This window comes from Podarcis gaigeae (genome assembly GCF_964106915.1).
Source record: "Podarcis gaigeae genome assembly, chromosome: 16".
NCBI classification, from domain to species: Eukaryota; Metazoa; Chordata; class Lepidosauria; order Squamata; family Lacertidae; genus Podarcis; species Podarcis gaigeae.
The window spans coordinates 27,917,177-27,932,199 of record NC_139693.1 but is presented as its reverse complement, the minus strand read 5'-3'; positions in this window follow the sequence as shown (position 1 = coordinate 27,932,199).

Here is a 15,023-nt window from a genome sequence, read left to right as displayed (position 1 = left end):
CTACCAGTTCTCTGTTTCTTTGAGAAAGTCCAACTAGGACAGCTCACCATGGCCTGGTTTCTGTCCTTCCTTACATTTCTCGGCTACTTCTCCGGTAAGATTCCTTTTCCACATGTTTCTGGAACAACAACTCCAATGATCTTGTGTGCTTTTATGATGTTTGTGAGCAACATAAATGAATCAATATATTTCTTTTCCTTTCGCAAAGGTATTGTTTCTCAACCCACGATGACTCAACCTGCCTCTGTGTCTGTGTCCCCGGGACAAACGGCTAAACTCACCTGTACAGCCAGCACTAGTCCAAGCAGCACCTATATTTACTGGTATCAGCAGAAATCGGGACAGGCCCCTCGCTTTGTGCACTGCAGGGGCTGCAACCGAGGGGAAGGGATCCCAGATCGGTTCACTGCTTCCCGCTCAGGAAACACAGGCTATTTGACCATCAGCAGCATCCAGGCTGCAGATGAGGCTAAGTATTACTGTGCGGCTTGGTTTAGCAATGAGTTACACTGGGATAAAGTATAATAGGGAACTGAGACAAAAACCTTCACTCTTCCTCCTTCACAGCTGGGACTTGAAAAGCCCTAGAGATGTTCATTTGGTCTGTGTTTGAACCTCTTTGCATCCTAGATACTGAGGGAATAGAAATGTCATTGCCTCTGATGTAACATTGTAGTTTGGCTTTTGCTGCCCAATGCCCCATGGGACTCTGAGTCCCCAAAGTCCATGATCGGTCAGAGAAAAAGGGATGGAGACTAGAACCAGTGGAAAGCAAGGCAGATTGTAATGGGTTTAGGGATTGCTCGTGCGTAAGTTGCCGCCACTCATGGCTAGGTTACCTGGTTAACCCTTTCTGACTGAACAGCCTCCAGCATCGTGACTGTCTCAGTCACTGGCAGAATCCGTCAGTGGGCGTTTCTTGAACCTTTTCCAGCATAAAATCTGCTTGACGCTAAGTCTCCTACTCTCCCTGTGCGGAAGTCTTCTGCGCAGAGAGGGTGTGGGCAGCGGAGTACCCGTACTCTCTCCGTTGGTCTCCGGCGAGGAGTCCTGGAGCCTCCTCTCTGATTCCCCCATCTGCCCCCCTTCTCCACTGTTGTTACACTGATTTCCTTCCCCAGCAGATGGGCTGCCTCTCTCCCTGCTGGGACCCTATCCAGCATCACTCTGGAGCCTTCCATCCACCTCTAGCTCCGATGGCAGTTCCCGACACAGATATTTATTTGTCTGTTGCAACAGAGTTGCCCCCCCTTTCCCAACAAAAATCCTGGCTACGCTCATGCCCCTCCATGCTTTAAAAGGGCAACAGTGTGCTCCTGTTTTTTGCAAAGGACGCTCAAAGTCTTAATGTGATTTGAAAAGGGGAGGGAGACAAGGAGTTATCAGTTTATTTACTTGCAGTGTCTTTTATCTGTCTGCACTGCCCAGGAGGTTTGCAGAAGGATTGTAAGCAAGAAGTGATAAGTTGAATGCAGTTATAGGTTCAGGCACCAGAGGGAGCTCCCTTCCTTACTACTGCACTGCACCAAGTATCACAAGGGTGACGTTCTGCCTCGCATGATTGTCAACTGTCTATGTCTGGCAGACTGTGAAATTGTGACACCTGCATCCTTCTGATGTAAATCATGGGGGTTTGGCTTTTGCCGCCCAACTCCCCACGGGACTCTGAGTCCCCTAAGTTCATGATCGGTCAGAGAAGAACGGATGGAGGCTGGATCCAGTGGAAGGGAAGACAGGTATTTATTTTCCTGTTGCAACAGCATTCCCTCCACTTCCTCCAAGGAAGGGGAGACCATGAACAAAAGTGTGCAGGAACCTTTAAAGACTTTTGACATTGCCCAGCCCCCTTAGCCAAAGACCACCCCAAGATCAACCTACATACATCATAGGAGGTGAGTCTACAGCAGAAATCCCGCCTGCCTGATAATAGTCTCTGATTGCATTACCTGGGCAGCCTGGCTATTCTTTTGGGATGGTAAATACTTTAATTCCTGAATCCAGGTCACAGCCTCACCCTATTCATACACAAATGTGCCCTTAAGACAGGATTTGTAAGGGAAAATACAATGGGAAGGCTTTTCTCATTTTCCTCCCTTACTGCAGAGGAATATTTGAGGTCATTGGGAGAGTCAAAATTGCTCCAGGATTGCTCTCCTGTACTATTTCAGACACATGATTCATATATTTAGATATGTGTGCATTTATTAATATTTATTCTTTATTTGAGGGACGTGGGTGGCGCTGTGGGTTAAACCACAGAGCCTAGGACTTGCCGATCGGAAGGTCAGCGGTTCGAATCCCCGCAATGGGGTGAGCTCCCGTCGCTCAGTCCCTGCTCCTGCCCACCTAGCAGTTCGAAAGCACGTCAAAGTGCAAGTAGATAAATAGGTATCGCTCTGGCAGGAAGGTAAACGGCGTTTCCATGCACTGCTCTGGTTCACTAGAAGCGGCTTAGTCATGCTGGCCACATGACCCGGAAGAGGTACGCCGGCTCCCTCGGCCAATAAAGCGAGATGAGCGCCGCAACCCCAGAGTTGGCCACAACTGGACCTAATGGTCAGGGGTCCTTTACCTTTACCTTTATTCTTTATTTGAGACCTTAAAATTCTTAGGTTGAGATCACCCACCTAACTTCCATGCACAGGTCAATACATCTTGCAGATTTTGGAAACGGCTTCTGTTGCCTCCATGACAGCCACTCTGCCCTCCTCAAAATAATTTAAACTTTATAAACATTATCCATTCTAAAACATTTCAGCAGCAGTGCTGCCACCCCCAACCCAACCCAAACCTAAAGCAACGCCCTAATTATCCAGCCTGGAATTGGTATACAGGAAATTGGGAGAAAAACAGTTAGCAACAAGTCCCAGTTTGTGGGCATTAAGTTGTATTATGAAAACCTTAATAACTGGCCCTGGGTTGTTTTCAGCTAACAACAACGGGCATTCCTGACCCTGCTGGAGCTGTTTGCTTTGCAGAAATACTTTCATGGGCTTGCAACATGAATTGGCCATCTGCAATGCATGTTGATCAAACGTTCCTTTGGTGTTTTTGCCTGGTTGGAATGTGTCTCTAGGTCATATTAATGCCTCTCTCTTGCTTGGATGGAGGGCAGAAAAGTGTGTGGAGAAATTCGCCTGCTATACAAAGGAAAATGAAGTTGGTTTTTAATTTATTTTTGCTTTTTTTCACTTGTTTTTAACTTTCTATGACTTTATCGTCTGGTTATATATGTTTTTATATTGTAAACTGCTGCAACATATTTTTGTGATACATAGGTATATAAATATAAGTAAATAAGTAAATAAACACATAAACAAACAAACAAACGCTCTGCCCTCTGTGGCCTCTGCTCCCCATCTTTGCTGGCACAGAAGACAATGTGTTTAATTATTATTTGATTATATTTAACCTTACTGTTTACTATTATGTTCTAATAAATTATTGAATATTGCATTATGTGGTATAGGTTGTTTATTTTAAGGTTATGTTTTTATTATGACTTTTTGTATTGGAGCAGATGGTTATTAGGTGTGCGCTTTGCTGCCTCCTTTGTTGTTTCTTCAGCTTGTAAGCCGCCTTGTGCATAGTAATATAGAAAGGTGGTATACAAATTTAAAGTGAAATTTTAAAAAAAGGAAATAAAAAAAATGGATATGCACATTTTTAACCCCCTCCCCCCAATATAAAAACACTCTGTGGTCCAGTTTGGAAAAAGAAATCTGGTACGTATTTTTGATTTTGCTGTTCTTGAGCAAATGGAGGGGGTTCTTCCTGCCGTGTTTGCAGCCAATTAGCAAGCGGCAGATTTGCATAGAAGGGCGGACCCAAATCCCGGAACCGCTTAAGATGGGATGACAGGATGTGGACCAGATCCATCTTGCCTCAGGAAGCCAAGCGTTCCCAATCTCCCATCATGACTTGGACCGTTGTCCTCGTGCTTTTTTGGACTTATTGCTCAGGTGAGGGTTGAAGGTTTTCTATCTGCAGCTTTAAATAAATCAAGGCATGCCATTTTCTGTTACTTTAATTAAAAAAGATCAGCTTGCTCAGCACCCTACAAAACCAAGCCAGGTGTTTACTCTTTTCTCTGTTTCCAGGTATCAGTTCATTGCCTGTGATGACTCAGGCTCCCTCCCAGTCTGTGACTCTGAGGAACACAGTGAGATTCACCTGCACTTTGAGCAGTGGATATGAGGGTTGGAATATCGAGTGGTATCAGCAAAGAGAGGGGCAGACCCCTCGGCTTGTGGTGTATGCTAATAGCAACAGAGCCGGTGGGATCCCAGATCGGTTCTCTGGCTCCAAATCAGGCAGCGAGCGCTATCTGACCATCACTGGTGTCCAACCAGAGGATGAGGCCACATATTACTGTGGTGCAGGTGATGGCAGTGGGTTGGCACAGTGATGCAATGGCAATAGGAACTGAAACAAAAACCTCTGCGGAAGGAGGAAGGAAAGCATTTGCTTTGTTTCAAGAAGCATTTCAGATCTTCTGAAACAAGAATAGGAAACCACACTGCCCAACAACTGCGTGTTGAGGTCCCCAAGCCACCCCAAATAACTCACACATCACACGGAATTTTTGTTTAAGGTTTTGGGCATAATTTTGGCCACAACTTTATTAAAATACAAAAAAATGTGAGTGGTTGCTTAGGCATTGGTTGCGACTATCTGCCCCCAGTGGGGACAGACTGACATTTCGCAAGCCTGCGAAAGTCAGAGAAGGGGAATACATTTTGGGAATAGTGACAGAGCAGGGAACCTGCCCTCAGCCCTCCCCAACTGCAACCAGGGGCTCTTCTGTGGCCCTAGCCCCTTGACAGGGTTCGGACAAAGGCAAAAGTGAGCCCCTGTATTCCTTTAATGGAATCCCTTGCAGCAGCAGCAGCATTAGATGGGCAGGCACAGCCAATCCATGCCCCCCAACCAACCAAACCATAAACCAATGCCTAACCGCAACCTTACAAGTTGTGACGATTTGCTACACAGTAGGCAAAAACCAAATGGCACCAGCCAATCAGCCAGATGGACAAAATTCCTACCGAGCCCCTGCCCCAAGAGCAGATGACCCCATGACAGTCACAGCAAGGTCAAGCGAACAACCCTAAATATAGGGGGGGGGGCAATTTGATGCACGGAGCGAAAAGAAGAAGCTCTACGCTTCGTGCAGGGAGTTTTAACATTTCTGGCTGTCAATCACAGAATGGCACCAACAACAAGGGAAGCCCAATCACAACAGTGGCCAATGATCAATTAGCCCACCCCATAACTTTGGAGTGTCTTGTTGGCCCCCACCGCAACACGTACTCTCCATGAAGGAGAACATGCTTTATGGTGCTGGAGGAGACTCTTGAGAGTCCCATGGACTGCAAGAAGATCAAACCTATCCATTCTTAAGGAAATCAGCCCCGAGAGCTCACTGGAAGGACAGATCCTGAAGCTGAGGCTCCAGTACTTTGGCCACCTCATGAGAAGAGAAAACTCCCTGGAAAAGACCCTGATGTTGGGAAAGATTGAGGGCACAAGGAGAAGGGGACGACAGAGAACAAGATGGTTGGACAGTGTTCTCGAAGCTACCAGCATGAGTTTGACCAAACTGTGGGAGGCAGTGGAAGACAGAAGTGCCTGGCGTGCTCTGCTCCAGGGGTCATGAAGAGTTGGACACGACTAAACGACTAAACAACAAAAGCTGAGTCCACAGTCAAGTTTCTATTCTATATCTGCAAGATCTGAAAACCAGGCCATATCAGTCAAATGTGTTCTGGAAAACCATGGTCTTACTCCAACTGCTTGAGCACTGAATATCAGCATTGGTTTTCATATTATATAACCTTCTTGTTCATGTTGAGCATTGCTATATGATGACTGCTTTTCCAGCTTTAACCTTTAAGGGGAGATGTTGGTCTATTTTTGTGTCTGGCGTGCTCTGGTCCCTGGGGTCACAAAGAGTCGGACACGACTCAACGACTAAACAACAACACCTCCCAATGCAACCTGGAGAACAGCAACAACTGACAAAAGATCGACATACAGTTGTACCTTGAAAGTTGAAAAGAATCCGTTCCAGAAGTCCATTCGACTTCTAAAACATTCGAAAACCAAAGCATGGTTTCTGATTGGAAGCTCCTGCTGCCAATCAGAAGCCGTGGAAGCCCCGTCAAATATCCGGCTTCCAAAAGAACGTTCGAAAACCAAAACACTCACTTCCGGGTTTTGATCATTCGGGAGCCGAGCTGTTCAGGAGCGAAGGCGTTCGGTATCCAAAGTATGACTGTAATATATTACAAGGACAGGAAGAAACACTGCGAACAGAATAATTGCCACACACAGGAAGGAGAGAGTTTGAAAGTTTCATCTGTAGGTATAGAAATCATTCAGTGTGACAATTCGAATGGAAGTCATTAAAACTGCAGTTGCGATATACGTATTTTTCGCTCTATAAGACGCACCAGACCACCAGACGCACCTAGTTTTTGGAGGAGGAAAACAAGAAAAAAAATATTCTGAATCTCAGAAGCCAGAACAGCAAGAGGGATCGCTGCGCAGTGAAAGCAGCAGTCCCTCTTGCTGTTCTGGCTTCTGGGATAGCTGCGCAGCCTGCATTCACTCCATAAGATGCACACACATTTCCCCTTACTTTTTAGGAGGGAAAAAGTGAGTCTTATAGAGCAAAAAATACTGTATTTGGACTGGTGCATGATTGAAATTTATAAGATTTTGGAAGGCAGAAACAAAGAAAATAATCAAACCATTAATTATAGCATGTTGGGGGAGTAGCTAAGTTGTATAATTTGGCATCTCAGTGATTGGTATTATTGATTGTATTATAATTTGGCATTGTTATAATGAGGCTATTATTGGATTGTTGTAATTGAAAACTAATGAAACGTATTACAGTCATAGCTCGGGTTACAGCCACTTCAGGTTGCGTTTTTTTGGGTTACGCACCTGCTGAAACCCGGAAGTACTGGAACGGGTCACTTCCGGGTTTTGGCAGTTGTGCATGCGCAGAAGCGCTAAATCATGCTTTGTGCATGCGCAGAAGTGCCGAATCGCAACCCGCGTGTGCGCAGATGCGCCACTGCAGGTTGCGAACACTGAGGGTTGCGAACATGCATCCCACACAGATCACGTTCGCAACCCGAGCATCCACTGTATAAAAAACAACAACAAGCATTTTTCCATAAAACTGATCATGGGAATTATGAAATGTGCAGCCTTTCCAAAGATAACCACGTTGCCCTTATCTTTGCTAGGGATGGGATTTTCTGAACAACTCAGCTGTCGAGCTGATCCACACAAACTCTCCCCCTTCTAATTCTGCTCTCAGTCTTCAATCTTGATGAGAAACAAGATGTTTTCTCACTAGTTCCACACAGAAAAAGGAGCATACACAATATGCATGATTATACATACATACAATAATACAGAAGATATTGTAGGTGGATTTGCACTCCATGTTTTCAAAAAGTAACAACCGCATAAGCGACACACAACAATGCATATAAATGTATCAATATATTTGCATGTTGAAACATGTAAAATTATGCAGGAGAAACAAAGTTCTGCAAAAGGTAGAAATGTTATTATTTATTTTCATTCCCCTCATGCCCCGGATGGGGTGAGATTTGAGCTTGGTTTACTGACCTCGATTACATAGAGTCAAGAGTCTCTTTCTCTTTTTCTTGGGAATTATAGGACTAAAACTACCTAAATGGTGTAGAAATTTATTCATGTATGTGACCACAGCAGCAAAAATGTTACTTGCCCAAAAATGGAAAGAAGTCCCAGCAAAGGAAGAATGGATACAAAAACTTATGGAATATACAGAAATGGCAAAACTTACTGGAAGAATAAGAAATCAAGATAACAAACTTTTTAATATATAAAATAATGAAAATTATTTATTGAATATTGACAGATAAATTGTAAACAGATAGGAACATTGGCAGGATTATTGTAATAATCTGCAGCTGCATAGGAGTATATATTTCTAGAAGATAAATAAATGAGTAAGTTAAGTTAATTTCGATATGCAGAAGATACTAATAACAAATTTAAGGAAATGAAGAAAGAGGGGGAGGGAAGTCAAGTTTTAAAATGTCAAAAGGATTGTAAAATCAGTGAAAGGTATATATCTGAAAAGTAGAAATAATATTTCATTTTTTTTATTTTTAAAGAGTCATTCACACGCACACGCACCGTCACTAGGAAATATCCTTTTAATAGGATTGTGTTGGAGCAGGCAGGTGAATTATCAGGTGCAGAATGCGTTAAACACTCTACCTCCTGTCTCCAGATTCACTGGGACAAATTCCTCAGTCTTTGAATTACTGTTAGGAAGAAAATAGGTGTCTCCCAAGTTTCAAAATCACCCTCACCATGTTTCCACTCAATCCTATTGCTGTGAGTGAAGCCAACCATTTCTCTTGTCCCAGGATGATTCAGCATCCATCCTTCTTCTTTTTAAAGTCTCTCCCTCATGCAAATGTCTTCTCTCTTCATTGGCTGGGAGGAGTGGAATTTCTCCAGAGTCAATGGGTGTCAATAGCTTTATATGACAGATCCTTCATCTGAAGCTCCTTGCAGGGTTTAAGGAAGAAGCAAAAAAGGTTCCAGCTAGTTACCATTTTGCTTTTCAAAGTCAAACTTCTCTCGAGAGCTCACCATGGCCTGGGCTCTGTCCTGCCTTGCAATTCTTAGCTGTTTCTCAGGTAAGAGTTTAGAAGACTCAATTTCCCATTGGATTCTGGGGCAACCACAAAACTATATATATGGGGCACATAGCGTAGTGCCTAGCAGAAATTTGGGAGCACAATGGTTGAATCTTGGTTTTACAATGCATTCCTTTTTCTTTTTATAAAGTTGTGATTTCACAGGTTACTTTGATTCAACCTGCTTCTCAGTCTGCATCTCCTGGACAAACGGCAAAACTCTCCTGCACTTACACCAGCAGTCTGAGCTATATTGGCTGGTTTCAACAGAGACCTGGACAGGGCCCTCGCTATGTGCATCATAATGGCTACAACCGGGGAGAAGGGATCCCAGATCGGTTCACTGCTTCTGTCTCTGGGAATAGTGGCTATTTAACCATCACTAACATCCAGCATGAAGATGAGGCAGTCTATTACTGTGGGGGTTGGTTTGGCAATGTGTTCCACAGTGATCAAATCTGATGGGGAACTGAGACAAAAACCTTCTCTCTTCTTCTTTCAGTGCAGGGAGCTGAGAACTGCTACAGAGTGTTTTATTTGATTGTGTCTTGAGCTTTTTGACTGAGAGAGCCATGATCAGTCAGAGGAGAATGGATGGAGGCAGGATCCAGTGATAGTAAGGCAGATCTGTATTTTTTTCTGTTGCAACAGAGTTCCCACCAACAGGTTTGGGTGCCTGGGGCAGCACACCCAGGGGCGGGGCAAGCTGCCCTTAGCGGTGGGCAAGGGTAAGGCAAGCTGCCCATGGCACCACGGGGCCTCCAGAGTCTGACTGCCTCCTCTCACTCAGCCACCCTACAGCTGGGGGGGGGGGGAGGCAGTGGGTGGGCCGTTTGGGCAGTGTGGAGCTTGTGCGCACCCAAGCCACTGCGTCTCTCCCAGGAGAGATGCGTGGCTTGGGTGCATTGGAGGCCCCACAGTGAGTGCTGCCCGGCATTTTGTCACCCCCCGCCCCCGTGGTGATACCGGGTGAGATCCGCACCCACCACTCACCCCTTCCTCCATCCCTGGTCCCCAGCCTCTTGCAAGGAGGTGAGAGAGACCAAGACATTGCCCAACTCCTTGGCCAAAAACCACCCAAAAAGAATCATACATACATCACAGAAAGAATCATACATACATCGTGGAAAGTTGAGGTTGTGGCTTTTTCCTGTCTGCCAAGATACCTGATAATGTATTACTGATTGCAATACCTGGGCAGTGTGGCCATTCTTTTGAGACAGTAAATTCTTTTGTTCTAACCCTTAAGGCAGGATTCAAAGGATTTGTCACTGAAAGAACCATTGGGATAGTTTTCTCCAACATATCTCCTTCTGTAGAGGAAACATTAGAAGAGCCAAGATGGCTTTTGGGGATGGTTCTCTGTGCTAAAATAGTGTGTTTTTCTAGCCATTCTTTTGAGATGGTAAACCCTTTTGTTCTAAAATGCAGTTCACAGACCCACCCTATTTATATACAATTATGCCCTTAAGACGGGACGCGGGTGGCGCTGTGGGTTAAACCACAGAGCCTAGGACTTGCTGATCAGAAGGTCGGCAGTTCGAATCCCCGTGACGGGGTGAGCTCCCGTTGCTCGGTCTCTGCTCCTACCAACCTAGCAGTTCGAAAGCACGTCAAAGTGCAAGTAGATAAATAGGAAGGTAAACGGTGTTTCTGTGCGCTGCTCTCCTTCGCCAGAAGCAGCTTAGTCATGCTAGCCACATGACCCGGAAACTGTATGCTGGCTCCCTCGGCCAATAAAGCGAGATGAGCGCCACAACCCCAGAGTCTGTCACGACTGGACCTAATGGTCAGGGGTCCCTTTACCTTTACCTATGCCCTTAAGACAGGATTCAAAGGATTTGTAACTGAAAGAACCATTGGGATAGGTTTCTCCAAGGTTTCTCCTTCTGTAGAGGAAACATTTAGAGAAATTAGAAGAGCCAAGATGTTGTGTGGGGATTGTTCGGTGTGCTAAAATGTGTATTTTTCTCAGGAAATATTTCCTAAATTTTGAAGGGTGAAGGATTGGTTTTCTGTGGAGTGTGTGTCTGCTGTGTGTGTGAGTACCCTCAAGTTTAATAACCAACAAAAATGATACCGGATTCCAGTCATGGTCAGGATCACCAATCAAACCACTGTGCGAAATAAATGCACATCGCAGATTGCCAAAGCCTGTTACACATCCATTACAGATGGGTGCCTGCAGAGCAAAGAAATCCATTGGCTTCTGGACCCACCCACAAACCATGTGGCTCCTGAAAATTTCCTATTTAGGGAAAGTAGCCCTGGGAATTTAACCCTCCTCCTGAGGTTGAGGGCAAACTTGGATGCTGGAACAGTATCCTGTGAACAGGAGAAGGAGGCCTTTAACAGAGACTTCTTACAGTGGAGATGGAAAAAGGGCAGAGAGAGGAACTTGTGGGAGGGATCATCAGAGATAGGACTGTTTATCACACACACCCCACTCCTGCTCCATGAATCTCAAGGACAGATTTATCAATCCCTAGATTACTGTTTAGAGGGAAATAGGTAGTTCCCAAGTTTCCATCTCTCTCTCCCTGCCCCCCAATTTGTTCTCTCTAGATTCTTACTTCACTGATCAGAGCTTCATAACCTGCATATTCCTCTCATCCCAGGACAAATTCAGCATCCTTCCTCCTTTTTAAATTATTGCCCTCATGCAAATGTCTTCTCTCTTCATTGGCTGGGAGGAGTGGGATTTCTCCAGAGCCAATGGGTGTCGATAGCTTTATATGACATATCCTTCATTTGACGTTTATTGCAAGGTTTAAGGAAGAAGCAGAAAGGTTCCAGCCAGTTCCTGTTTTGCTTTCTAAAATTAAACTTCTCTCAAGAGCTCACCATGGCCTGGGCTCTGTCCTGCCTTGCAATTCTTAGCTGCTTCTCAGGTAAGAGTTTAGAAGACTCAATTTTCCATTGGATTCTGGGCCAACCACAAAACTATTTATATTGTGCACATATCATAGTGCCTGGCAGATATCTTTGAGCACAATGGTTGAATCTTGGTTTCACAATGCATTCCTTTTTCTTTTTATAAAGTTGTGATTTCACAGGTTACTTTGATTCAACCTGCTTCTCAGTCTGCATCTCCTGGACAAATGGCAAAACTCTCCTGCACTTACACCAGCAGTGTGAGCTATATTGGCTGGTTTCAACAGAGACCTGGACAGGGCCCTCGCTTTGTTCATCGTAATGGCATCGACCGCGGAGAAGGGATCCCAGATCGGTTCACTGCTTCCGTCTCTGGGAATAGTGGCTATTTAACAATCATTGACATCCAGCCTGAAGATGAGGCTGAATATTACTGTCTGGGTTGGTTTACCAGCGTGTTCCACAGTGATCAAATCTGATGGGGAACTGAGACAAAAACCTCTTTTCTTCCTTTCCTTCAGTGCAGAACTCTGAGAACTGCTACAGAGAATTCTATCTGATCTGTGCCTTGAGCTTTTTGAATGAGAGAGCCAGGTGCAACATACTGCAGAGAACCTGGGGGTTGGCTTTCAGCTGCACAACTCCCCAAGGGACTATGAGTCCCCTAAGTCCATGATCAGTCAGAGGAGAATGGATGAAGGCAGGATCCAGTGATACCAAGGCAGATCTTTGTTTTTTTTCTCTTGCAACAGAGTCCCCACCCTCTTGCAAGCAGGTGAGAGAGACCAAGACATTGCCCAACTCCTTGGCCAAAAACCACCCTAAAAGGATCACACATACATCACAGAAAGAGGCAATCTAAGACAGAAATTTAAGGTTGTGACTTTTTCCTGTCTGCCAAGATACCTGACAATGTATTACTGATTGCAATACCTGGGCAGTGTGGCCCTTCTTTTGAGATGGCAAATACTTTGGTTCTCAAATCCACTTCACAGACCCATCCTATCCATACACAAATATGCCTTTAATACAGGATTTAAAGGGTTTGTAAGTGAAAGAACCATTGGAATAGTTTTCTCCAACATATCTCCTTCTGTAGAGTAATTAGAAGAGCCAAGATGGCTTTTGGGGATGGTTCTGTGTGCTAAAATAATGTGTTATTTTCTCAGGAAATATTTCCTAAATTTTGAAGTGGTTGACTAAACCCTTCAGTACCATGAACAGGGAAAGAGGTGTTTGTCAAGCTTCCACATTTCCGGTACAGAAGAGGGTGAGGGATGCTATAGCTGTGGGATTTTTGCCCCCATTCAGAACTGAGCTAGAAGCCTTCTCTCTCATTTAAATATATTCCCCTTCATGCAAATATCTTCTCTGCTCTTTGGATAGGATGGAATGCCCCGCCCCCTCAGAGGAAAAATGGCATTTCCCACAAAGCCCAATGGACGTCTATAGCTTTGTATAAGACTCCCTTTGGTTTCAGTTCTGAAACATACTTGGAGTCGAGAGTGGATTTCATGCTCTTTACTCAGCTCATAGTGGTGAGGAGGAATGAAAGTTCCCCCAAAATATCTGCTTTATATACATTATTTACATAATGGGCCGCACATGATTGGCTAATTCTGGGATTCTCCTGTAAGCCAATCAGGTTGTGGATTCACTTTCACCTGGAACTGGATTGGGTGGTTCCTGCGGACCAATCATACTGCTGCATTGTTCTAGGACCAATCTGACTGCTGCATTCTGAATCCTATTGTTCTAGGACCAATCAGACTGCTGCATTTTGGATCCTATTGTTCTATGACCAGTCAGACTGCTGCATTTTGGATCCTATTCAACTCAGTACATAACAAGTTCCTAGGCAGATATAAGAGTAAACTTGTAGGTTCCTACAAGTTTTCTGTTTATTTTACGAAGCCCAACTCCTCTACAGAGCTCGCCATGGCCTGGGCTCTGTCCTTCCTTGCATTACTCAGCTATTTCTCAGGTAAGGATGTGGAGGGCTCTGTTTCATAGATTTCTGGGCCAATAAAACCAGCTCTATGGAACTTTGATCACGCAGCTTTTATGATGCTTCAGTGCAAACCAAATGAATCAATGCCATTTTTCTTTCTTTCTGCTAAGGTGTCATTTCTCAACATACTCTGATTCAACCTGCCTCTGAGTCTGTGTCCCCGGGACAAACTGCTAAACTCCCTTGCACTGCCAACACTACTCCCAGCGGCACCTATGTTGCCTGATATCAACAGAGACCTGCTCAGGCCCCTCGCTATGTGCATGGTAATAGCGACAGCAGGGGGGAAGGGATCCCTGATCATTTCACTGCTTCCCTCTCTGGGAATACGGGCTATTTAACCATCACCAACACTCAGGCTGAAGATGAGGCTGACTATTACTGTGGGGCTTGGTTCAGCAGCATGCTGCACAGTGCTAAAATCTGACAAGGAGCTAAAACAAAAACTCCCAATCTTCTTCCTTTGCAGCAGGGAGTTGCGAACCATTAGATAGATTCATTTAATCTGAATTTGATCCCTTTAGGACTTCCGGGTTGGCGCCTCCAGCAATGGCAGAGCTCCTCCGATTGGGAGGAACGTGCTCCACGGCGAAGGCGGAGACCCACTGAAATCACAGGCGGAAGAAGCCTGTGAACTTGGGATTCGGCTGGCACCTTTCGCGCCTCCCCTACTCATGGGGAAACCCTGTTTTGGGGATCCGGAGCGACATGGGGTGAGCGCCACGGCGCTTTGAATTGACTGCTTCTTTCACAGAGTGAAGCCGCATTGCTGTTGTCGGAGAGCGCTGACTTTTTCCTGTGGACAATTGGACTTTAAACAACAACCCGTGGGTAGAACGGAAAATTGGATCTTTAAATACCTTAATTTGGCACCGAACGGGGAAGGTTCAAAACAGGAAGTCCGCCTTCCCTTCTTGTAAATAGACTGAAGCAAAGAGGTTGCAAGCTAAGGTCTTGGAAAGCCTCACGTAAAGGATTAAATTTCCATTGATTGAAACTATTAAACCCCCCTTGGAAGCAGGGGAAGAGGGGGGAAATTGTGGATTGTGTATCCTGCAGGAGAGAGTGATAAAAATTAAATTACCACTGCTCTGAACCCCTGGGAACGGGCTGCCAGCAGATTGACGTTTTGGAAGAGTTCACTGACAGCGAAAAACAGTCAGTTAATAAGAGAAATATATTGTTTCCATTGTCCGCTTCTGCGTTTTAAAAGGAAGAAAAAGTAACTGAAAATTGAAACTATCTTTACTTTTGGAATTGTGTTGGAAAGGATTGATACAAGTGGAGACTGTTCCCCTCTAGAGGGAGTCTTTGAAACTGTTACAAGAGTGGAGCTGAGGAATCCAGCTGTACGATAAGAACTGTGAAAACCAGAGATTGACCTTGGACATTCAAGAATGTCTGCAGGAGAAACATTAGTG